The sequence below is a fragment of the Macrotis lagotis genome, chromosome 2, assembly GCF_037893015.1.
Source record: "Macrotis lagotis isolate mMagLag1 chromosome 2, bilby.v1.9.chrom.fasta, whole genome shotgun sequence".
Taxonomy (NCBI): Eukaryota; Metazoa; Chordata; class Mammalia; order Peramelemorphia; family Peramelidae; genus Macrotis; species Macrotis lagotis.
Genome location: NC_133659.1, coordinates 143,224,453 through 143,250,048, shown reverse-complemented (window position 1 = coordinate 143,250,048; position 25,596 = coordinate 143,224,453). Strand labels below are relative to the sequence as shown.

Sequence of the window (25,596 nt, the reverse complement as noted above, 5' to 3'; positions counted from 1 at the left end):
TTATTTTTCATCAGTTCCCTGGATATTCTTGACCCTTGACCCTTGACACTTGACACTTGACCCTTGTCCCTCCAGGGGACATTATCATTTTTCCAAACTGTTTAAAATTATTTTTGATTGTTTGATTCATATGGAACTGAATAAATAATTTGATTTAGTTAGGATTGTCATTTTTATTATACTAGCATGGCCTAAGCATGAAGTGCCATCATTTTTCTATTTATTTATGACTCTATTTTTGTGAAAAGTCTTTTGTAATTTTGCTTATTTAACTTCGGGGTTTACCTCGGGAGCTAGATTCACAATATTTTATGTAACTTTCAATCATATTAAGTGGAATTTCTCTTCCTATGTCTTAGTGTTGGTCTTTGTTGGTAATATATAAAATGTTAATGATTTATAATGGTTTATTTTATACCCTGCTATTTTGCTAATTTTACTAATTATTTAGAGTTGTTTTTAGTTGATCAACTAGTGTTCCTTTAGTATACCACCATTTCATCAATGTTTCCTCATTACCTTTTCCAATTCATTCAATTTATCTTTCTTTTATTATTGCTAAAACTAACATTTCTAAAACAGTATTGAATAATAATGGTGATAAGCATTCTTGTTTCACCCTGATGTGTTTGAGAATGTTTATAGTTTATGACCATTATATATAAGCTTGTTGATGATTTTGAATGTTTATGTTGATGATATTTGTTGATGAATTTAAGGAATGCTTCATTCATTTCTGTGCTTTATACTGTTTTTAATAAGAATGGGTGTTTCAGTTATTCAAAGACTTTTTCAGTACCTACTGAGATAATAATGTTATTTCTGTTAGTATTCTTATTGATGTGGTCAATTTTTAAATTTAATTTAATTCACTTTTCTTTATTTTCATCCATTTGTAAATGCATATTTTCAAGCTACAAAGTTTTCCTCACCCTTCATTCCCACCCCACCTCCCCTCAGTAAGGAACATTCAGATTAACATTTTGCATTTATATTTTGTAGAACATATTTAAAATTAGTAATTTTTGGCATGAGTATTTAGGATTACGGGAAAGAGTATATAAGTGATAAATTTTATAAAGTGTTCATCAGATTTAGGAGGGGTGTTTTTTTTTTTCAATGTGCTTTGTTTTGTTTTATTTTTCTTCCTCTGGTTGAGGATATATAGACCATTAACAATATAATACAGTTGTCCTAGTTCTCTAGAATGTTGGAAGGAGGTGCTTGCATCAAGGTTGTTTATCTCATAATGTTGTTGATATGTACATTGTTGCCTTGACTTTTCTCCCTTTGCTCATCTTCAGATCTTGTAAGTCATTCCATGTTTCTCTAGAGTCCAGCAATTTATGGCTTCTCATAGAACAATAATATTCCATAGTATTCATGTACCATGACTTGTTTAGCCATTCCCCAATTGAGGGGCATCCCCTCATTTTCCAATTCTTTGCAACAACAAAAAGAGCTGCTATTAATATTTTGTAACATGTGGGACATTTCCCATTTTTTACAATTTCTTTTGGATATAGACCTAGAATTGGAATTACTGGGTTAAAAGGTATGAACAGATTTATTGCTCTTTGGGCATAGTTCCATATCACTCTCCTGAAAGATTGGATCCATCCACAACTTCACCAGCAATGCATCAATATCCCAGTCCTCTTACATCCTCTGCAGCATTGATCATCTTCCCTTTTTCTCATCTGGGCTAACATAATAGGTGTGAGATGATATGTCATTGTTGTTTTAATTTGTATTTCTCTAATCAGTAGTAATTTGGAACATTTTTTCCTTTGATTGGGAAATGACTTGTGATCTTATAAATTTGATGCAATTCTCTATATATTTTAGAAATGAGACTTTATCACAACCCCTGGTTGTAAAGACTGTCTCCCAGATTTCTTCTATTATTCTAATTTTGGTAGCATTGAATTTATTAGTGCAAAAACTTTTTTAATTTAATATAGGAAAAATCATTCATTTTTTAGTTTATAATGGGCTGTTATTCCTATTTGTTTATAAATTTATCCTTTTACCAGAGATCAGATAGGAATTTATTGGTCTATTATTTTATTTTATCTATGGTATCACTCTTTATGTCTAAATCCTCTACCCATTTTAACCTTATTTGTGTATAGGGTGTGAGATGTCAATCTATGCCTAGTTTTTGTAATATCATTTTCCAGTTTTTCCAACAAATTTTGTCAAATAGTGAGTTCTTATGACAGTGATTGAATCTTTGTATTTGTCAAATAGTAGATTGCTGTTGTCATTTACTGCAGTTTCTTTGGAATCTATCCTAATACATTGATCCATTAGTCTATTTCTTAACCAGTACCAGGCAGTTTTGATGACTACTGCTTTATAGTAGATTTATACTATAGTATATTGTTATTTCTGGTAGTTTATCCACCTTCCTTTGCATTTTTCATCAGTTCCTTTGGTATTCTTGATCTTTTGTTGCTCCAGATGAATTTTGTTACTATTCTTTCTAGGAGGGCAAAGTAGTTATTTGGTAATTAGATTGGTATGGAACTGAATAAGTAATTTAGTTTGGGTAAAATTTTCATTTTTATCGTATTAGCTTGACCTAACTATGATCATTTGACATTTTTCCAATTATTTAGATCTGACTTTAATTGGGTGATGAGAGCTTTATAATTATATTCCTACAGTTTCTCATTTAGTCTTGGGAGGTAGATTTAGAAGTATTTAATGTTATCTACAGTTATTTTAAATGAAATTTTACTTTCTATCTCTTGTTCTTGGGATTTATTGTTGATATATAGAAATGCTGATGATTTATATTGGTTTATTTTATATTGTGCTACTTTTCTGAATCTGTTAATTGTTTCAAGGAGTTTTTAGATGATTTTTATTGTGTTCTCTAGGTATAACATCATATCATCTGCAAAGAGAGAGAGCTTTGCTTTCTCATTGCCAATTCTGATTCCATCAATTTCTTTTTGTTTTCTTATTGATACTGCTGGCACATTTCCAATCCTATATTGAATAGTAATGGTCATAATGGACATCCTTGTTTCATCCCTGAAATTATTGGAAATGCTCTTGGTATATTCCCATTAAATATAATATTTGTTGAAATTTTAGATACATACTATTTATTATTTTAAGGAAAATTCCATTTATTCCTAAAATTTCTCCTGTTTTTAATGGAAATGGATGTTGTATTTTATCAAAGACTTTTTCAGCATCTATTAAGATAATCATATGATTTATGTTGGATTTATTACTGAAATGTTTAATTATTTTGAATGTTTTCCTAATATTGAGCCTGCCTGCCTGGTATAAATCCAGTTTGGTCATGGTGTATTATCCTGCTAATAAATTGCTGTAGTCTCATTGCTAAAATTTTATTTAAGACTTTTGCATCACTGTGTGAGATGGGCAGAACCAGAAAAACACTGTATACCCTAACAGCAACATGGGGGTGATGCTCAACGCTGAAGGACTCTTCTCATTCCATCAGTGCAACAATCGGGAACAATTTTGGGCTGTCTGCAAAGGAGAGTGCCATCTGTATCCAGATAAAGAGCTGGAGTTTGAACAAAGTTCAAGGACTATTCCCTTTAATTTAGGGGAAAAAATAGATATTTTATTGTCTGATCTTGTTAGCTCTTAGACTTCTTGTCTCTTTCTTAAGGATATGATTTCTCTCTCATCACACTCAATTTGGATCAATGTAAAGACTGACAGATTGCTTTCTGTGGGGGGGGGGGGAGGGAAGTAAGATGGGGGAAATTGTAAAACTAAAATAATATCTTTAATAAAAAATAATTTAAAAGATTTTTGCATCAATATTAATTAGGCATATTGGTCTATAATTTTCTTTCTCTATCTTGGTTCTTCCTGGTTTTGGCATTAGCACCATGTTGGGGTCATAAAAGGAATTTGGCAGAACTCCTTCCTCTTGTATTTCTTTAAATAGTTTATATAGAATAGGAAATAATTATTCCTTAAATGTTTGATAGAATTCACTGTAAATCCATGTGGACCTGGGGATTTTTTCTTAGGAAGTTTATTGATGGTTTCTTCAATTTCTCTTTCTTAAATGCAGTTAAGTAACTTATTTTCTTTTCTGTTAATCTGGGCAGCTTGTATTTTTGTAAATATTCATACATTTTACTCAAGTTGTCCAATTTATTGGTATATAGTTTGGCAAAGTAGCTCTGAATTATCTCCTTAATTTCTTTCTCATTAGTAGTTATTTCACCCCTTTCCATTTTTGATGCTGGTAATTTGCTTATCTTCTTTTTTAAATCAGATTAACCAGAGGTTTGTCTATTTTGTTGACTTTTTCATAAAAGCAACACTTAGTTTTATTTGTAAGAGCAATGGTTTTCTTGCTATCCATTTTATTACTCTCTCCCTTCATTTTTAGAATTTCTAATTTGGCATTTAATTGGGGTTAATTTGTTCTTTTTCTAGTTTTTTTAGTTGTATACCCAATTCATTGTTCTGCTTTTTATTTTATTCATATAGGCATTTAAATATTCACATAGCCACTGCCTTGGCTGCATCACATAAATTTTGGTAAGATATCTCATTATTATCATTTTCATAGACATACTTATTGACTATTTCTTTTACTTGCTGTTTTATCCACCCATTATTTAAGATAAAGTTTTTCAGTTTCCAATTAGTTCTTGGTTTATCTTTCCCCACTTTTTAGTATATGTAATGTTTATTGCATGATGGTCTGAGAAGTGTACATTTATTGTTTCTGCCATTCTGAAATTCATTTTAAGGTTTTTATGCCTTAGTATATGGTCAATTTGGTATAAGGTCCCATGTACTGCCAAGAGAAATGTATATTATTTTCTTTCCCCATTAGGTTTCCTCCCAAGGTCTGTTGTATCTATGTTTTCTAAGATTTCATTCACCTTCTTAACTTCTTTCTTGTTTATATTTTGTTGTTATATTTATCTAACTGTGAGAAGAGATTGAGGTCTCAGATCATTTAAGTCTTGCTGTCTATTTCTTGTAATTCACTCACCTTTTCCTCTAGGAATCTGAATGCTATACTGCTACTGCATTCATGTTCCATAATGATATAGCTTCATTACCAATTGTGCCTTTTAAGAAGATGTAATGTTCTTTCTTATGGCTTTTAATGAGATTGATTTTTACTTTTACTTTGTCTGAGATTAGGATCGATATCCCAGATTTTTTTTCCCTCCACTGAGGCATAGTATGTTTTGCTCCAACCTTTTACTTTTACCCTGTGTGAATCTCTCTGCTTTAAATGTGTTGCTTGTAAACCACATATTATAGATTCTGATTTTTAATCCATTCTGCTATCTGCTTCCATTTTATGTGGCAGGTTATCCCATTCACATTTAGAGTTAAGGTAACTAATTCTGTATTTCCCTCAATGCTATCTTTCTCTATTTATATTTATCTCTTTCTTTTTCTCTTTTTCCTCCTCCTTACTAACTTTCCCCTTTTACTTTTAGAAATTTAACTTCCAGTTTATTTTCACTTATACTTTCCTTTTTTATCAGTCTCTTCTTTCCTTACCTTTTGCATTTGCATTCAACCCCCCCCCCCTTCCCTGTAGATTAAGTTAAATTTTTAAGCCCAAGTGGGAATGTATCTTATTCCCTCAGTGGGCTAGATTTATTGAATAGAATTTACTCAGCATTTACATTCTCCATTCTTTCCCACTAAAATTATTGATAAGCTCCTATTGTTATGAAGATAATACAGATTGTTTATTTTATTGCTTGATAAGCAGCATTGACTCAAATGGCACCAAATTATATTTATAATTATAATCATTATTTTAATTACCACCTTTTCAAGCATCTTTCAAGTACACACAAATCTCCTCACAAGCTGAATTATCATTCAGTCATATCATTTGTTGAACTATTTGTGTCTCTCCCACAAGGCCTATTTTATTTCACATATTACCACTGCACACCCAGGCTACTAAACACCTCCTTAAGTGAAGGAAGACCTATTGTCTCTTCCCCTTTACTCCTCCTCCCCATCCAGGATACTTAACACCTGGTTAAATGAAGTACTGGAGGCTGATCCAATTAACTGGATGATGATCTAATCAACTGTAAGAATCTAGAAGGTCTAGAAGTGCTGGGAGGATCTGAAGATCTCACTAAGTATTTTACAAATGGTTGTAAGTAGCAATGACACCATCTCAGGTCCTCACAGTTTATAATGCTTAATTATATAAGTATCTGGAGAGTCCTGAGGTATCAGCTGAGAACCTTACAAGTGATTGTAAGTAGCAGAGGCACTGTCTCAGGTCCTTACAGCTGTCTTCAATTATATTCTATACTCTAATTTTCCTTAGAGAAGTAAAGTTCTAAATAATTGGAATTGTTATATTTTCCTGTTTAGGGGCCATTATTTGTTTAAAAAGCTTTGTTTTTTCAGTCCCCTTTTTCATTTACCTTTTTTTCAATGTAACTCCTCAGTCATGAATTTGCCGATTGAATTCTATGTTTAGTTCTGGTCTTTGTGACAGGGAATTCTGGAAGTCCTGTATTTCATTGAACATCAACATTTTCCCCTGATAATATATGCTGAATTTTGCAGTGTAGTACACAATGGGTTGTCATCCCAGGTCCTTAGCTCAAAGAAATATGTTATTCTAGTTTTTCTGATCATTCAATGTTGAGCCTTATAGGTCCTGTGTTCATCTGATTGTGTTCCCTTAGTATTTGAATTGTTTTCTTTTTGCTGCTTGCAAGATTCTCTTTTTTATGACAGGGTTCTTGAATTTGGATATTACAGTCCTTGGAGTTTTTAACCTGAGGTCTCCTTTTGGAGGGGTTCTGTGGATTCTTTCAATTATTGTATTGTTATCTTGTTCCAGTATATTAGGAAAGGTTTTCCTTCTAATTTCCTGCGTGATGCTTTCCAGGTTCTTTTGTTGGTCCAGACATATGATAAACTAAAAGTGTGGAATAGAATATATTGTGTTGCAGTTGAAGCAAAAAACAAACAAAAAACCAGGGATACTTATCCTTATTTTAGCAAAAGCAAAAGCAAATATAGATCAATTTAAAAGTAATAAAGAAGGAAACTATTTCTATCTAAAAGGTAATGTACATAATCAAATGATACCAATATTAAACATATGTGTACCAGGTGGGATGGCATCCAAATTTTAAAGAAGTTAAAAGAGTTGTAGGAAGACATAGACAGCAAAAGACAATGAACTTAAAGGATAAAACTGAAGAAGATAGAGAAAAAGTAAGCTTCAAGCAGGGGTGTTAACTTTAACTCAAGTATCTTATTATACTGTGACCCAATTTAATTGCAAGGTGACAAGCACCTTGTCTAATGATGGCATCATAAACTGTAAGGAAACATATGGAAACAATGTGAAGACTAGAAGACTGCTTTCCTTGGGGTGGGGGTGGGGCAGAGAAGCGAGATTAGGGGGAAATTGCTAAATTCAAAATTAAAAAAATGTAATAAAAAAAGAAAATTTCAGTGGGTTCATAAAAGGAAGTGTAGGTTGAGGGAGGTAACAATCAAATCAACACACTACTGAGGAAGAATAAGAGGAAAGGAGAGAATAGGAAAATGGGGAAGAGACGATGGATGGAGATATAGAGCTCCCCATTATAACTGCAAATGGAATGAAGTATTCTATAAAATGGAAGAAGTTAGCAGTATGGATTAAAAACCAGATTCCTACAATATGTTATTTAAAAGATGCACATTTGATGCAAATAGATACACATATGATAAGGTACAGATATAGTCAGTTTCATCCCATTGTGTAGAAGTGTCCATCATTTCTGGCTAAGTATATTCTCTCTGATAGAATCAAAATTCTTAAGAGTTACGAGACTATTTTTTCTATGCTTGGATATATCCAGTTTTATCTTATTGGATTGCAGTTGTTTCTCTCTAACCCCCCTTTTTAAATTTACCTTTTCATGTGTCTCTTGAACCTCCTGATTGATGTCCAAATTTTCTATTTAGCTCTAGTTTTTTCATCAGCAATTGTTGAAAGTCTTCAATTTCATTAAATGTACATCTTTTCCCCCTGAAAGAGAAGTCTCAGCTTTGTGAGATAGTAGATTCTTGGCTGCACCCCAAGCTCCCAAACTCTTCAGAATATCTCATTCCAGGCCCTTTGATTCTTAATGTTGACACAGCCACATCCTTTGAAATCCTTGCTCTGGGTCCTGGCTCGTTTTTACCTAAATTGTTTCTTTCTGGATGCTTGCAGGATTTTCTCTTTTATCTGATAGTTCTGGAATTTTTTCCCAACATTCCTTGGTGTTTTCATTTTAGGATCTCTTTCCAGAGGGGAGTGATGTATTCTTTCTTTCTTTTTTTTAATGTATTCTTTCAATAACTATTTTGCCCTCTGGTTCCATGTTATCAGGACAATTTTCCATTACTCAATCCTGTAATATTAAGTCTAGGCTTTTCTTCTCTTCTATTTTTTCAGGAAGACCTATAATTATTAGGTTGTCTCTTATCAGTCTATTCTTAAATTCAGTGGTTTTGCTGATGAGGTAGTTTACATTTTCTTCTATTTTTTCTGTTTTTTGGTTTTGTTTAATGGGCTCCTGCTATTTCATGAAATCTTTAGTTTCCACAGACTTCATTCTTTGTTTTTAGAGAAGAGTTTTCTTCATTTATCTTTTTGCAACTCCTTTTCCAATTGGTCAATTCTATTTTTGAAAGAGCTTTCCATTTGACCAGTTGAGGTTTTGATAGAATTATTCTTTTTGTATTTGTCCAGTTTTAATTTCCAATGGTTTATTTTTTTTTTAGCAAGGTGTTAATCTCCTTTTGGGTTATTTCCCCAAATTTTCCAATTGATTTTTCAAATCCCTCCTTATTTATTCATTCAAGGAAGTGTTTATTTTCTGGAGACCAGATCATATTCTCCTCAGAGGTTCTAGATCTCCCTGAGTTAGGGTCTTTTCCTTCCACAAATTTTTCTATGGACCCTCCTTTCCAATGGCCTTTCTTAATTTTACTAAGACCTTGAGTTGGGGAGGGGCTGGTTCACAGAAGTTTTGTGTTGGGATCCCTAGAAGCTTTACTCACTGGTTGTAGTATCTACACTTGGCCAGTAGGGAATGCTATAGGTTTTTGGTCACTAAGCATAAAATCTCCAGCTGGCCAGTAGGGGCGCTGGTTGCTTTCTCTGCAGTGTCTTTGACCTTGATGGAGGCCCTCTCCCTTGCCCTGGAGGGAGTGATTGAAGCTGTTAAATACTTTTGGCTTTGATCAATAGTGGGCTATACCCTGGGGTGAGGTGATCACTTTCCCTATTGTCAGCTGAGGTGGTTCTGCTGCTTGGCCTTAGCCTGGGGCAGAGGTAGTCAGTAATTGTGTTTGTTCTGGGAAGAGGTTTCAGCTGAATGGAGGTATGGACTCAGTTCCTTCTGACCAGAGGAGCCCAGGGATTATCTCTTCAACTCTCCTGAACTGGAACTCTCCCTCTAGTCCTGCCAGCAAGCAATTAAAGACAATTTCATATCTATGCTGCTTATCATTTTTTTTGTATTATTAAAATTTTTATTTGAGTTTTACAATTTTTCCCCCAATCTTACTTCCCTCTACCCACCCTGCTGGGGAAAGCAATCTGTACGTCTTTACTTTGTTTCCATGTTGCACATTGATCCAAATTGAGTGTGATGTAAGAGAAATCATATCCTTAAGGAAGAAACAAAAGCTATAAGAAATAACAAGATCAGACAATAAGATATCTGATTTTTTCTAAGTCAAATGGAATGGTCCTTGAACTTTGTTCAAACTCCATGGTTCTTTATCTGGATACAGATGGTATTCTCTATTGCAGACAGGACAGCCCAAAATTGTCCTTGATTGAGCAAGTCCATGAAGGTTGATCATCACCCCCCATGTTGCAGTTAAGGTATACAGTGTTTTTCTGGTTCTGCTCATCTCACTCAGCATCAGTTCATACAAATCCCTCCAGGCTTTCCTGAAATTCCATCCCTCCTTGTTTCTAATAGAACAATAGTATTCCATAACATAAATATACCACAGTTATCTAAGGATATTTACTTGATTTCCAATTCTTTGCCACCATAAATAGGGCTGCTATGTATATTTTCCTTCAATTGATGTTTTACCCTTTCTCATCATCTCTTTAGGGTATAGACCCAGTAGTAGTATTGCTGGATGAAAGGGCATACTCATTTTTGTTGCCCTTTGGGTGTACCACCAAATTTCTCTCCAGAAAGGTTGGATGAGTTCACAGCTCCACCAACAATGAAATAGTGTCACAGATTTCCAACAAACCTTCCAACAATGATCATTATCCTTTCTGATCATGTTGGCCAGTCCAAGAGGTGGGAGGTTGTACCTCAGAGAAGCTTTAATTTGCATTTCTCTAATAAGTAATGATTCAGAGCAATTTTTCATATGGCTATGGATTGCTTTGACTTCCTCATTTGTAAATTGGCTTTGCACATCTTTTGACCATTTGTCAATTGGGGAATGGCTTTTTAAAAAAAATATGACTCAGTTCTCTACATATTTTAGAAGTGAGTCCTTTGTCAGAATCATTAGTTTTAAAGATTGTTTCCCAAGTTACTGCATTTCTTTTGATCTTGTTTAAAAGCTTTTTAATTTAATGTAATCAAAAACATCTAGATTGTATTTGGTGATATTCTCCACCTCTTCCTTAGTCATAAACTGGTCCCCTTTGCAGAGATCTGACAGGTAAACTAGTCTTTTATCTTCTTATTTGCTAATAGTATCGTGTTTTATGTCTAAATCCTGTATCCATTTGGATCTTATCTTGGTATATGGTGTGAGGTGTTGCTCTAATCCTAGTTTCTTCCATACTAATTTCCAATTATCCCAGCAGTTTTTATCAAAGAGAGAGTTTTTATCCCAATAGATGGACTCTTTGGGTTTATCAACTAGCAGATTCCTATAATCATTTCCTGCTACTGCACTTAATCCTATCCCACTAATCCATCACTTTATTTCTTAACCAATATCAGACAGTTCTGATGGCTGAGGCTTTATAATATAATTTTAGAACAGGTAGGGCTAAGCCACCTTCCTTTGAAATTTTTTCATTAAATCCCTGGAAATTCCTGACTTTTTATTTCTCCATATGAATTTACTTACAATTTTTCCTAACTCATTAAAGTCATTTTTTGGAATTTTAATTGGTAGGGCACTAAGCAGTTAATTTAGTTTTGGTAGAATACTCCTTTTTATTATATTAGCTCTCCCTATCCATGAGTAGTTGATATTTACCCAGTTATTTAAATCTGATTCAATTTCTGAGAGAAGTGTTTTATAATTATTTGCAAAAAGTTTCTGAGTCTGTCTTGGCAAATAGTCTCCCAAGTATTTTATATTGTCTGAGGTTACTTTGAATGGGATTTCACTTTCTAGCTCTTTCTGCTGTATCTTGCTAGACATATATGGAATAGTTGAGATTTATGATGGTTTATTTTATATGCTGCAACTCTGCAAAAATTGCTAATTGTTTCCAGTAGTTTTTGGATGATTTCTTGGGATTCTCTAGGTAGACCATTATGTCATCTGAAGAGAGAGAGTTTTGTCTCTTCCTTCCCAATTCTAATTCCTTCAATTTCTTTTTCTTTTCTAAATGCTGAAGCTAACATTTCTAAAACAATATTGAATGGTAGTGGTCATAATGGGCATCCTTGTTTCACCCCTGATCTTGTTGGGAATGCCTCTAGCCTCTCCACTTTGAATATAATGCTTGTTGATAGTTTCAGATAGATACTGTTAATTATTCTAAGGAACAGTCCATTTGTTCCTACACTCTCTAGGGTTTTTAATAGGAATGTGTGCTGTATTTTGTCAAAAGCTTTTTCAGCACTTATTGATATGATCCTATAATTTCTGATAGGTTTGTTGTTGATATAATTGAGTTTACTCACAATTTTCCTAATATTGAACCAACCCTGCATTCCTGGGATAAATCCTACTTGATCATAATGTATTATTCCAGTGATAACTTGTTGTAATCATTTTACTAAGATTTTATTTCAAAATTCTGCATCTATATTCAACAGGAAAATACGTCTATAATTTCTTTCTCTGTTTTAACTCTTCCTGGTTTAGGTATCAGCACCATATTGATTCCATAGAAAGAGTTAGGCAGAGTTCCATCTTCCCCTATTTTTCCAAAGAGTTTATATAGAATTGGAACCAATTGTTCCTTAAATGTTTGTTACAATTCACTTGTCAATCCATCAGGAGATTTTTTCTTAGGGAGTTCAATGATGTCTTGTTGAATTTCTTTTTCTGAGATAGTGTTTTTAGGCATTTAATCTACTCTTCATTTAACCTAGGCAACTTATATTTTTGTAAATATTCATACATTTCACTTAGATTATCAAATTTATTGGCATAGAGTCGGGCAAAATAATTTTGAATTATTATTTTAATTTCCTTCTCATTGTTGGTGATTTCACCTTTTTCATTTATGATACTAGAAATTTGGTTTTCTTCTTTCTTTTTTTAATCAAATTGACCAGAGGTTTATCAATTTTATAGGATTTTCCCATAAAAACAACTTTTGATTTTATTAATTAATTCCTCTTTTAATTTTTAGAATTTCTAAATTTTTTGTTTTTTATTTTGGATTTTTAATTTGTTTTTCCTCTAATTATTTTAGTTGCATATTTAGTTCATTGATTTCCTCTTTCTCTAATTTATTCATGTAAACATTTAAGATATAATATATCCCCTGACAGCTACTTTGAGTGAATCCCATAGGTTTTGATATGTTGTTTTATTACTGTCATTATCTAGGATAAAATGATTAATTCTTTCTATAATTTGTTTTTTGGTCCACTCATTCTTTAAAATGAGGTTATTCAGTTTCCAGTTGGTTCTATGTCTATTTTTCCTTGGACCAGTATTGCATATGACTTTTATTACAATGTGATCAGCGAAAGATGTATTCACTATTTCTGCCTTTCTGCAGGTGATCATTAGGTTTTTATGGCCTAGTACATGGTCACTTTTTGTATAAGTGCCATGTACTACAGAGAAAAAGGTTTATTCCTTTCTATCCCCATTAAATTTCCTCCATAATTCTATCATATCTAGGTTTTCTAACAATCTATTTACCTCCTTAATTTCTTTCTCATTTGCTTAACATTCAATTTATCTAAGTCTGAGAACAGGAGGTTGAGGTCTTCCACTAGTTGAGTTTTGCTGTCTATGTCTTCCTGTAATTCTTTCAGCTTATTCTCTAAGAATTTGGATGCTACCCATTGGGTGTATATATATTCAGTATTGAAATAACTTTATTGTCTATGGTACCTTCTAGAAGGATAAACTTTCCTTCCTTATCTCTTCTAATGCTATCTTTTTTTTGTTTTAGGTTTTTGCAAGGCAAAGGTTAAGTGGCTTGCCCAAGTCCACTTGGGCCACTTACCCAAGCTAGGTAATTATTAAGTGTCTGAGACTGGATTTGAACCCAGGTACTCCTGACTCCAGGGCCAGTGCTTTATCCACTACACCACCTAGCTGCCCCAACTCTATCTATTTTTGCAACTGCTTTGTCTGAGATAAGGATTGCTATCCCTGCTTTTTTCACTTCAGCTGACACAAAATATATTTTGCTCCAACCTTATATCTTTACTATGCATTTATCTGCTTCAAATAAGTTTCTTGTAAGCAGCATATTATAGGATTTTGGTTTTTAATACACTCTCCTATAGGCTTATGTTTTAAGTGAGAGTTCATCCCATTCACATTGAAAGTTATGATTACTAATTCTTTATTGCCCTCCATGCTATCTTCCCTCTGTTTGGATTTTCCCTTTCCCCCCTTTAGCCATATTCCCCAGTATTTTGTTTCTGAATACTACCCACTGCAGTGTTCATCCTCCTCTATCCATCCCCTCACCCTTCTTTCCCCTTTCCCTTTTTCCCTTTTCTCTTTCATTGCTTTTGTTACTTGCCCTTATTTTTCCCCTCCCCCTCCCTTACTCCATCCTCCCCTCCCCTTTTCCCCTTTTAATACATTAAGTTAACTCATTATGTTTTTAACTTGACTTTAATCCAAGTCTGAAGAGAAGATTCAGGTGTTTCTCAACTCCTCCTTTCTTCCCCTCTATTACCATAGGTATTTTATACCTCTTAGTTTAATGAGATTTACCACATTCAATCCCCTCCCTCCTGCCATCTCCTTCATGTCCCCCCTTTTTAAGGAGGCAGTATTTTTAAAATCATTCTGAGTCATAGAAAATTCTGAGCATCTGTCAGTCCTAGCTAAGTACATTCTATCCAATAGAGTTAAAATTCTTGAGAGTTATTAAAGTCTTTCTCCCAAGTGGGGTTATAGCCAGTTTTATCCCATTGTATAGCAGTCTCATGGATAAGTCATGAATGTCCATCACTTTTTTTTTATGTTTTTGCAAGGCAAAGGGGTTAAGAGGCTTGACCAAAGCCACACAGCTAGGTAATTATTAAGTGTCTGAGACTGGATTTGAACCCAGGTACTCCTGACTCCAGGGCCCCCGGCTTGATTCATTGCACCAACTAGCTGGCCCTGAATGACCATCACTTTTGGCTAGGTATATTCTCTCTGTTAGAGTTACAGTTCTCAAGAGTTATGAGAATCTTTTTCCCTATGCTGGGATATAGCCATTTTCAACTTATTGGATAGAAGTTTTTTTCCTATACTCCTCCCCCATTTTTTACCTTTTCATGTGTCTCTTGAACCTCCTGTTTGCTGTCCAAATTTTCTATTTAGCTCTGATCTTTTCATCAGGAATTGTGGAATTCATCCATTTCATTAAATGTCCATCGTTTCCCCTAGAAGAGAAGGCTCAGCTTTGAGGCACAATGGATTTTTCTGGAGAGAATCCACATGTATTCTTTCAGTAACTTCTTTGCCCTCTGGTTACATAATATCAGGGCAATTTTCTATCACTAGGTCCCCTAAAATTGAGTCCAGGCTTTTTTTTTTCTCTTTTCAATGTTTTCAGTAAGTCAAATAATTTTTGGTTTGCACCTCCTCAATCTGTTCTTGAGGGGAGTGGTTTTGCTGATGAGGTATTTTACATTTTCTTCTATTTTTTCTATTTTTTGATTTTGTTTAACAGGCTCTTGCTGTCTCATGAAGTCACATAGTTTCTGAAGACTCAATTCTTTTTTGTAGGGAGGAGTTTTCTTCATTTACCTTTTGCAACTCCTTTTCCACTTGTTCAGTTCTACTTTTGAGAAGCTTTCCATTTGACCAGTTGAAGTTTTGAGAGAATTATTTTCTTTTTGCATTTGCCCAATTGAGGATCTGAGAGAAGTTTTCTCATATTGTATTTGTCCAATTGAAGACCTAAGAGATTGATTCTCATTTTATATTTGTCCAATTGTATTTTCCAATGATTTGCTTTCTTGTTCCAAGGCATTACTCTTCTCTTGGGTTTCTTTTTCCAAATTTTCCAATTGATTTTTAAACTCCTTCAGATTTTCTTCAAGAAATTCTTTCTTTGCTGGAGACCATATCATATTCTCCTCAGAGGTCTCTCTGAGTTATGGTCTTGTCCTTCCAAAAATTTTTTTATGCATCTACCTTTCCACTGACTTTTCTTCATTTTGCTAAGACCTTGAGTTGGGGAGAGGCTGGTTCACAGAGGTTTGGTATTGGTTTCCCTAGAGGATTTACTCACTGTGTGCAATTTCTCCAGCTGGATAGTAGGAATTGCTTTTTCCTGGAGTGTCTGTGACCTTGATTGTGGCCTACTCCCTTAGACTGAAGAGAGCAATTGGAGCTGTTAAATACTTTCACCACCAGTCACTGGTGGCCTTTATCCTGGGGTGAGCTCATCCATCTCCCTATTGTCAGCTGGGCTGGTTCTTCTTCTCACATACCTTTGCCTGGGGCAAAGGCAGTCTGTAATTATGTTTGTTCTGGGAAGAGGCCTCAGATACAATGGAGGCATGGACTCAGAGTTTCTCAGATCAGAGGAGCACAGGGATGGTATCCACAGCTCACCTGCAGCAGAATTCTCCCCCCAGCCCTGTTGGAAAGCTCCAGAAGGTCAGCACCAACAACAGTGCCTCTGCTCCCTAGTAGACCCAAGGGAGTTCTAACCCCACTGCTGATCAAGCAGGTCCAGCACTCAGGCCATCACACTCCTGGGGCTCCAATCTAGCCCCTAATAAGTCTGATCCACAGCTGATCAGCCCTCTAAATCTGGACTCACCCACAGCTGCAGAAGACAAATCCTGCAGTAGTTGTTCTTTCTCCTGGCTTTTCTTTCTGGGTTTTGTGGGTCAGATTTCTGTTAGAGGTTTGTTTCATATCATAGATGAGGAAAGATCAGGAGACTTTAGAACTGTATCTGTCTTCTCTCCGCCATCTTGGCTGGAAGTCTAGAGTTACAATTCTTGACAGTTATGAGAATCTTTCCCTCATCTTGGGATACAGCCAATTTCATCTTATTGGATAGCAGGTGTTTTTTTAAATTCTTTTTTAACCTTTTCATGTGTTTCTTGAGTCTCCTGTTTCTTGTCCAGATTTTCTATTTAGCACTGATAATTTTACAAGGAATAGATGAAAGTCTCCTATTTTGTTAAATGTCCATCTCTTCCCCTGGATGAGAAGGCTCAGTTTTGCTGAACAGTTGACCCTTTATTGCATTCCATGCTCTCTTGCTCTTTGGAATATCTCATTCCAGGCCTTTCGATCCCTTAATATTTATGCAGCCAGGTCCTGTTCAATCCTTATCATGGCTCCTTTGTATCGAAATTGTTTCTTTCTGACTACTTTTATCTGACAGGTTTGGAATTTGGCCATAATATTCCTTGGTATTTTCATTTTAGGATCCCTTTCAGGAGGGGATCGATGAATTCTTTCAACATCTATTTTGCCCTCAGATTCCTGTAATATTAAATCCAGGCTTTTGTTTTTCTTCAATTTTTTCAGGAAGCCCAATGATTCTTAGGTTTTCTCTCCTGCTTCTATTCTTGGGGTCAGTGGTTTTGCCACTTGAGGTATTTTACATTTTCTTCTATTTTTTTATTTTTTTGTTTTTGTGTAACAGATTCTTCTTCTCTTATAAAGACATCAATTTCCACAGATTCCATTTGTTTAGAGAAGAATATTCTTAATTTACATTTTTTCAACTCCTTTATCAATTGCTCAATTCTATTTTTGAAGGATTTTTCCATTTATCAAAGTGTAATTTTGAGAGAATTATTTTCTTTTCTCATTTGCCCAATTGAGGATTTAAGAGAATTACTTTCTTCTTGTATTTGTGCAATTGCATTTTCCAATAATGCATTTTCTTGTTATGAAATGCTAATTTTCTCATGCAAGAGTTTCTTTTCCCAGTTTTTCCAATTGATTTTTAAACTCCTTCTGAATTTCTTCTAGGAAACTGGAGACCAATCCATATTCTATTCACAAGTTCTAGACCTCTCTGGGATAGATTCTTTGAATTCCAAGTAGTTTTCAGTGGACCCCCATTTCAGCTAGCCTTTCTTCATTTTCCTAAGATATTGTGTTGGGGGAGGGGTTGGCCCACAGAGATTTGGTTTTGAAAACCATAGACACTTCTCTCACTGGTTTAGTAACTCCAAGTGGACTTGCCATTAGGGGTTGCTATTTACTTTATCTGGAGTGTCTGTGACCTTGATTAAAGGCCCTCTTCCTAGGACTGAAGGTGATGGGGGGAGCAGCAGGGTCTGAATTATCCTTGAACAATGTGGGCTGCACCCTATGGTGAGAATGTTAATCTCCCTATTGAGCTGAGGGAGCTCTTCTGCCAACCACTGTGCCTGGGGATGAGGGTGGAGTTGCTGTTCCTGTTTTTGTTCTGGGAAGAAGACTCCACAGAAAGAATGGAGCTTATGACCCTGAGCCCAGTGGGTCAATGTCCAGCCACACACACTGTAAATCTTTGTCCTGGGACTCACCTTTACAGCCCCACTGGGGTTCCCCAGACTTCGGGTCCCACTGCCAAAGACTCCATGGTCTTGGATTCTGGCTCTCACAGACAATCCTCTGTGGATGATCTTAGATTAGTACTAGTCTCACCCCACCCCCATTGGTTCTCTGCTCTCTGACTCTGACTCAAGCATGATCCCAGAGGAAGGTATTTTGGCAGGTGTTCTTCCCCTTAGCTTCTGTTTCTGGGTTTTGTTGAATGGATTTCTGTTGACATTTCTTTCATATTATTTCTGAGGGGAAAACAGGAGACCTTAGCATAGTGCCATCTAGCCTGGAAGTCCCTGACATTTTCTTTTCTCTTTACCCTTCTTTTCTTTTTGTTTAACTTTCACTTCCCCCCCCCTTCCCTTTTATCACACACTTCTCTAGATTAGGATAAATTTCTAAATCCAGTAGGGAATGTATGTTACCACCTTTGAGCCCAATATGTTGAGAGTAAAATTAACTCAGTGCTCATATGTTCATTCTTTCCTTCTATTATATTGTCTTTTGTGCTTGCTCTTGCTGTGTTATTTATATTCTAACATGTCACCTTCTTCGCCTAGTATAACGATTCTTTCATGTACTGATGGTTTTATAGTTGTGTTGTACTCCCTCTAACAAGATATACTCCTTTCAACTCTTGTGATAGAAGTACAATTCTTGAGAGCCTTAATCATTGTTACATCATAATCAATTTGTGCTCACACCCTCTTTTCAACTATAATCCCTCTAACTGTGGTAATATAAATCTAACCTTCAAGAACTCAAATTTAGATCACATCACAATCAATTTATACTCAAACACTCTGTCTAAGTATATAACTTCAAAATTAAGAGAAATGCAGTTCTTAAGTGCTGTAAGCATTTTCTTTTCATGTAGGGAATGTAGACAATTTAGTCTTATGGAGTAACTATTTTTCTTTGCATTTACCCTTCGCATTCATCTTTTGAGTCTTATATTTGAAGATCAAATTTTCTGTTAATTTCTGATTTTTTTTTAATCAGGTAAATTTGAAAGTCCTTTATTTTGTTGAAAATCCATCTTTTTCACTGAAACAATTTGCTAAATTTGCCGAGTAGTTGATTCTTGTTTAACTTTTAAAGATATTATTTTCTTCAGTCAATTTTTTCTTCAGTCGATTTTTCATAATTTTCCTACATGACTCAGTTCTTTTGTTCAGTTTTCTTCTTCCTCTCTTATTTTGCTTTTAGAATTCTTTGAGGTCTTCCAAGAGTTCTTTTTGGTTTTAAAAAGCCCTTTGAGACTTCACATATTGGCATTTCGTCATTACCTTCCTCTTCTGAGATGGTACTTTTATCATCCTTATCAGAATAACAGCTTTTGGGGGGAATCATTTTGATAGATGAACTCACCTTCTGGTACTAAAGGTCTTAGTCCCAAGCTTTTTGTGAGGGAGTCCTGGCTTATCATTTGCTTATGTCATTATCTATGGTGCTTAATGTGTCATCACTTCATTCAATACCTTATATTAGACCGTATCAAACCTACTATTGCTGTATTCTGAGCAGGGGTTGTACCTATCACTGCTGCCCTGCTACATCACTGGCTTGCTAATCCCAGACTTGAGATGCATGTTGACTAATTAACATCCTGTGGCCTATGCAGCTCTCCCACCTATATTGGAATAGGCTCCCCTTTTACTCACATGAGATTGACCTTCACTGAAGTTCCTCATGATTTCTTGACTTGAAAACTGGTTTTATTCCATTTATTGATTTATATGTGTGTGTGGGAGGTTCTGTAATTTTAGGGTCTGTTTAGAAGATTTGTTTAACATTGTATCAGAAGAAGCTCTGGGAGCATCCTCACTTCATGCCACCATTTTGAGTCCACATTTGGAAGTCAAATTATCTATATTTCTAATACAGAACTGAAGATCATTTGTTCTGTTATTTCTTTACTTTCTGAATATCATCACTGAGGGTGAAGTGAATGCTTTTTAGATGAAAAAACTCCTTCAATTCAGTTTATATCATTACTTATAACCACATGAATTATTGAAATATATTTCAAATACTTTGAAAGTTTAAGTGGAAAAATAATGAAACAGTAAATTCATAACCAATTACTCATTTCCTTTTATAGAAGGTTTTTCATTCTCTTACAGCAACTACATATCTCACAATGGCAGTAAGCAGCTAATCTATAAATTAACAATTATATATTAAATAACAAATATGTTTCATACAATAATAAAAGCAAAAAAAAATCAAACCTGTCTTTTCTTCCAAATGTCACTTTGAACATAAGAAGACATAGGTCCTATGAGGCAGACCTATTACCAGTGTCTTTAACACAAGTATATTTTGGTTATTTCTCTTTGTCTCAAAAGGAAAACAGATACTATTCAGAAGAGAATATTAAGATAAAAATCAGCAAACTTTCCCAACCTAATAATCCCAGTGGAATCAATATATGAAAAAGTGAACTCCAAATGGAATTCAAGTGCTACAATATAGTTAAATTGCTAGATTTACACACCAAGATCATTTTTTTCTGCCCTAGCTAGGGTTTATTTTATATTTTCATCCCTTTGCCTCACATGTCCACCTGAACTTGAAGTGAACCATCCTGATGTGATTATTTCATATCAGGTAGTTGTGTTTTCCAGATGTATGACCATAATAAACCAGAACATTTCCTTCTTCCCCTAAACACTTATTAACCTATCATTGAATATTCTTGCCATCAAATGATTCATAATCCTTTCAGTTGACAGAAATCTCTTTTTTAGCTGTATTATTATATAATTGATTTGACAATATTCTAATTTGTTTTGCATTTATTTTTGCATGTGACATATCACCATAATAGTGTTTAAGGTTCCTAAGGTTAGGTGTATTAATTTTTTTTAATGCATTACAGAAGGACAGATGCAAGATGATGGAAAGAAGGCAGGAATTTCCCTGAGCTCTTCCCAACTTCCCTCAGAAACAGCTTTAAATCAAGTCTGTAAAAGGATTCTGGAGCAAGAGAACATACAAAGATGCCTTCAAGCTTTTTGAAGTCAATTTACTAACTTCAGATCCTTAGTGCAGCCAGATAGCCACTAGCAATTGACAATGAATTTAATGAATACTTTAAAAATATACATTTCCTAGGATAAAAGAAGAGAAAATTAAATACTTAAATAACTCCATTTCCCAGAAAGAAATTGAACAAGCAAGCCATCAATGAACTCCCTAAGAAAAAAATCTTCAGAACCAGATAGATTTACAAGTGAATTCTACAAAACATTTAAATAAAAATCAATTTCAAATCTAAATATGCTGTATGGAAAAAATAGGTGAAGAAATGATTCTGCCAAATTCCTTCTGTGGCACAATTATTGTATTGATATCAAATAAGGAAGAGTCAAAATAGAGAAATAAATATGTTAGCCAATAGCTCTATTGATTATTGATGCAAAAGTTTTAAATGAAACATGTGCAACATGATTACAGAAAATTATCACTAATACAATGCATCATTATTGTATAGGATTTATACCAGGAATGCACTAACAGTTCAATTTTAGGAAAACTGTCAGCAAAATTGAGCATATCAAAAACAAATTTAAGAGAACTAATATGAATATTTCAATAGATAATGAAAAATATTTTGACAAAATGTAATACCCATTCCTATTAAATCCCCATGATAACCTAGAAATAAATGGAGTTTTTATAAACAGTATCCTATCTATCTAAAATAAACAGTATCCTATCTATCTAAAACCAACAGTGAGCATTATAAATAAAAGAGATAAGCTAGAAACACTCCCAATAAAATCAGGGATGTAACAAAGATGCTTTTTATTACTTCTATTATTCAATATTTTATTAGAAATGTTTGTTTTTAAAAAAAGGAGAAAAGGAAATTGAAGGAGTTAGAATTGTCAATGAAGAATAAAACTCTCATTCTTTGCAGATGATATGATGATATATTTGGAGAATCCTAGAAAATCAGCTAAAACTCTTCATGAGAGAGTCAACAATTTTAGCAAAGTTGTAGGATATAAAATGAATCATATATATAATCAAAATTTTCTTATACTACCAACACAGCAAAACACCAAGAGATTGAAAGAGAACTTATATTTAAAATAACTGGAGACAATAAAAAATTCCTCCATGACAAACCTAGAAAACAAAAGAAAGAACCTTCAAAACATTTTCCCTATACATAAATTCATATCTAAATAACTGAACAAATGTCAATTGTTTATGGATAGGTTAATTAATAAAATAAAAATATCAATTCTAATTAACAAACATATTCAGTGTTAAACTGGTGAAACTACCAAAAATTATTTTATGGAGCTAGAAAACCTAGTAACAATATTCAAATGCTGTTTCAAAATATCAAGAATAGAGTGGAAATTAAGGGGAAAATGCAAAGAAAAGTGGCCTAGTCATACCACATCTTCCATTACATTATAAAGAAGGAGTTATCTAAATTGCTTTATGTAATAGAGAAGTGGATAAGTAGACTAGATTAGATACAAAACAAATAGTAACAAATAGCCATAGTCAATCTACTGTTTGATAAAACTTAAGAGTTCTGTTTCTGGGATAAGGACTCACTATTTGAAAAAAAAGCTTCTGGGAAAATTGAAAAATAGTATGGCAGAAACTAGGCAGAGACAAACATCTCATACCTTATATCAAGTTAAGGTTGAAATGGGTACAGGATTTTGACATATAAAATTTCTTACAATTAGGAGAACAAATATTTTACCTGTAAGATCTGTGAAAAGACAAGGAAACAGACATTTCTCAGATGGAGAAATTAAGCTTATAAATCATTATTGCTTAGAAAAATTCAAAGTAAAATAACTCTGAGGTACTACTTCACACCATCAGATTGGTTAAAATTACAAAAAATGAAAATGATCATTGTTGAATATGATGTGGGTGGGAGGAGTTAGGTGGCATAGTGGATAGGGCACCACTGCCCCTGGATTCAGGAGGACCTGAGCTGAAACCCAGTCTCAGACATTTAGTAATTACCTAGCTGTGTGGCAGCTTTTTCTTTGGGTAGGGGGGAAGGCTAAAAACAACTTCTTTTTATCCTGAAATATTTATATATTTACAATATATGTGAGAACAAAGATTTGGATGAAATCAGTTGTCATGATGGGGAGGATGAAAGAGAGGGAAACAGAGAAAGACAGAGATACATACATTAACAAATCTCTCTTCTTGGTCATAGTCTTTCACCATCCATCCAATTTTTTAAGTATCAATTAGAAAAAGTGAAGGATTAGGAAGTGATGGGAGTTGGAGGAACAAAAGAATGTTTAAAGGATTTCAGCCCATAGTTATCTCCAAGAGAAAATTGAGAGAACAGGGGAAGGGTATTCCACAGGGAAAATTAATCTGAATGTGTGTGGACTTTATAGCAACCAGCCATGCCAGCCCAGGAATAGCAACACTGCGATGTACCTCCTTTTGGGGTGGGAAGCTATACCAAACCCATCTCCTCTAGGACACTTTGAATTGACTCATCTTCCTCCTGTAATAGATCTGCTTGTTCTATGGCTTTTAACACATTTTTCTTAGAGGTATCCTGCACCTCACCATCCATCAGAAATTCATTCAAGATGAAGTAGGCCTTCTCAAAGTTAAAGATGATGTTGAGTTCACATAAACTGCCAAAATATTTTTCCAGAAACTCCACATATCAGTGAATCAGTTCCAGTGTGATAAGCTCATTATCTTGGCCCTCAATGACACAGCAGAAGTAGAAGCTTGCATATCTGAGGAAAGGTCAAATTGTACCTTTTATATACTACTTTGAGGTCTCTACACTCCAGGAAGCTGCTAATCTTTGGCTTTCTGGCCATGATGACATGCATAAATTTTTGAACCATCTTTTTCATCTCATTGTCTGACATAGTCAAATACCATTTCTATAGACTCAGTTTCCCTTGCCAGCTGAACAGCAGCATGAATCCCATCTGGAAAGGGCACCTTTGTGGTTGAAGAAGTATGTGTGGTCCCTATGGGAAGGTGTAGCCCATGCCCCTTACTTTCTCTCCAGTAAATGCTATTTTAAAAAAAAGTAAAGAAAACCAAATGAAAAGGGTAAATCCACAACAATGAGAAGAAAATTAAAGTTATAATTTGATAACATTTTTTCCAACTGTATGTCAATAAATATGACAGCATAACTGAGATTAATGAATATTTGTACCAATATAAATTGCCCAAATTAACATAAGAAGAAATGAAATACTTAAATAACCCCATTTCAGAAAACGGAAATTGAACTAGTCATCAATGAACACCCTAAGAAAAAGTCTCCAGAGACTGATTGATTCACAATTGCATTCTACCAAACATTTAAAGATGAAATAATTTCAATTATATATATATATATATATATATATATATATATATAAATTATTTGAAAAAATAGATCAAAAAGAATTTCTGCCTAATTCTTTTTATGGCATCAATATGATATTGAAACCAAAAATATGAAGAGTCAAAACTACAAAAGGATATAACTGAACAATTGCACTAATGAATATTGTTGGAAAAAATAAATAAAATATTGCACCAATTTACTCTTAGGATCATAAAACATGACAAAGTGGGATTTATACCAGGAATGCACTGCTGGTTCAATATTAGGAAAATATTCTGAATAATTTCTCATATCAATAATAAAGCTAAGAGATAGTACATGATTATCTCAATAGATGCTGAAAAAGATTTTTTTACAAACTACATCACCCATTTCTACTAATAAACTAGATAACTTGGGATAAATGAAATTTTCCTTAAAATGACAAGCAACATCTATCTATAAACATCAGCAAGTATTATATGTGATAAGGATGAGTTAGAAGCAATCCCCATAAGATCAGAGGTGAAACAAGGATGCCCATTAATACCACTATTATTCAAAATTCTATTCAAAATGTTAGCTTTAGTAATAAGAGAAGAAAAAAGAAATTGAAAGAATTAGAACAGGTGGGGAGGAAACAAACCTTATTCCTGGGAGATGACACGATGGTATACCTAGAGAACCCCAGAAAATAATCTTAAAAAACTACTGGAAACAATTAGAAAATTTAGTAGTATTAAAGTATACAAAATAAAATCACATAAATTATCAGTATTTCTTTATATTATCAACAAAGACTAACAGCAAGAGAAACGAAAATTCCATTTCAAGTAACTGTAAAAAATCTAAAATACTGGGAATTTATCTGCCAAGACAAACTTGGGAATTGCATAAATAAAATTACAAAATACTTTTCACACTAATAAAATCATATCCAAGGAATTGAAGAAATATCACTGTCTTAAGGGTGGCCCAAGCTAATGTAATAAAAATGGCAATTCTACTTAAATTAAATTACTTCCTCAATGCCATACCAAACAAACAAACAAAAAATATTTTAAAGATCTAGAAAAATAATGAGGATAAGGAGTTTATGACCCAACAAAGCAAAGACAAAGTTGCATGATGTAAAATGGATACTTTTAATTACATTATACAAATGAAATTATTGCAATTTGCACAAATAAATGCAGAAAGTTGGAAAACATTTTTACGGTCTTTTTGATAAAAGACTCATTTCTAAAAATATGGAGAACTGAGTCAAATTCAAAAGAAATCTTGTAATTTCACCCCCCCAAATAAAAATTGCCAGA

The 25,596-nt window shown here is 34.0% G+C and overlaps 1 pseudogene; it reads right to left on the bottom strand.

The window, feature by feature from the left end:
• Window positions 1-23,392: 23,392 nt before the first annotated feature.
• Window positions 23,393-23,888, bottom strand: LOC141511967 (AP-1 complex subunit sigma-1A pseudogene; annotated as a pseudogene).
• Between the last annotated feature and the right edge of the window lie 1,708 nt (window positions 23,889-25,596).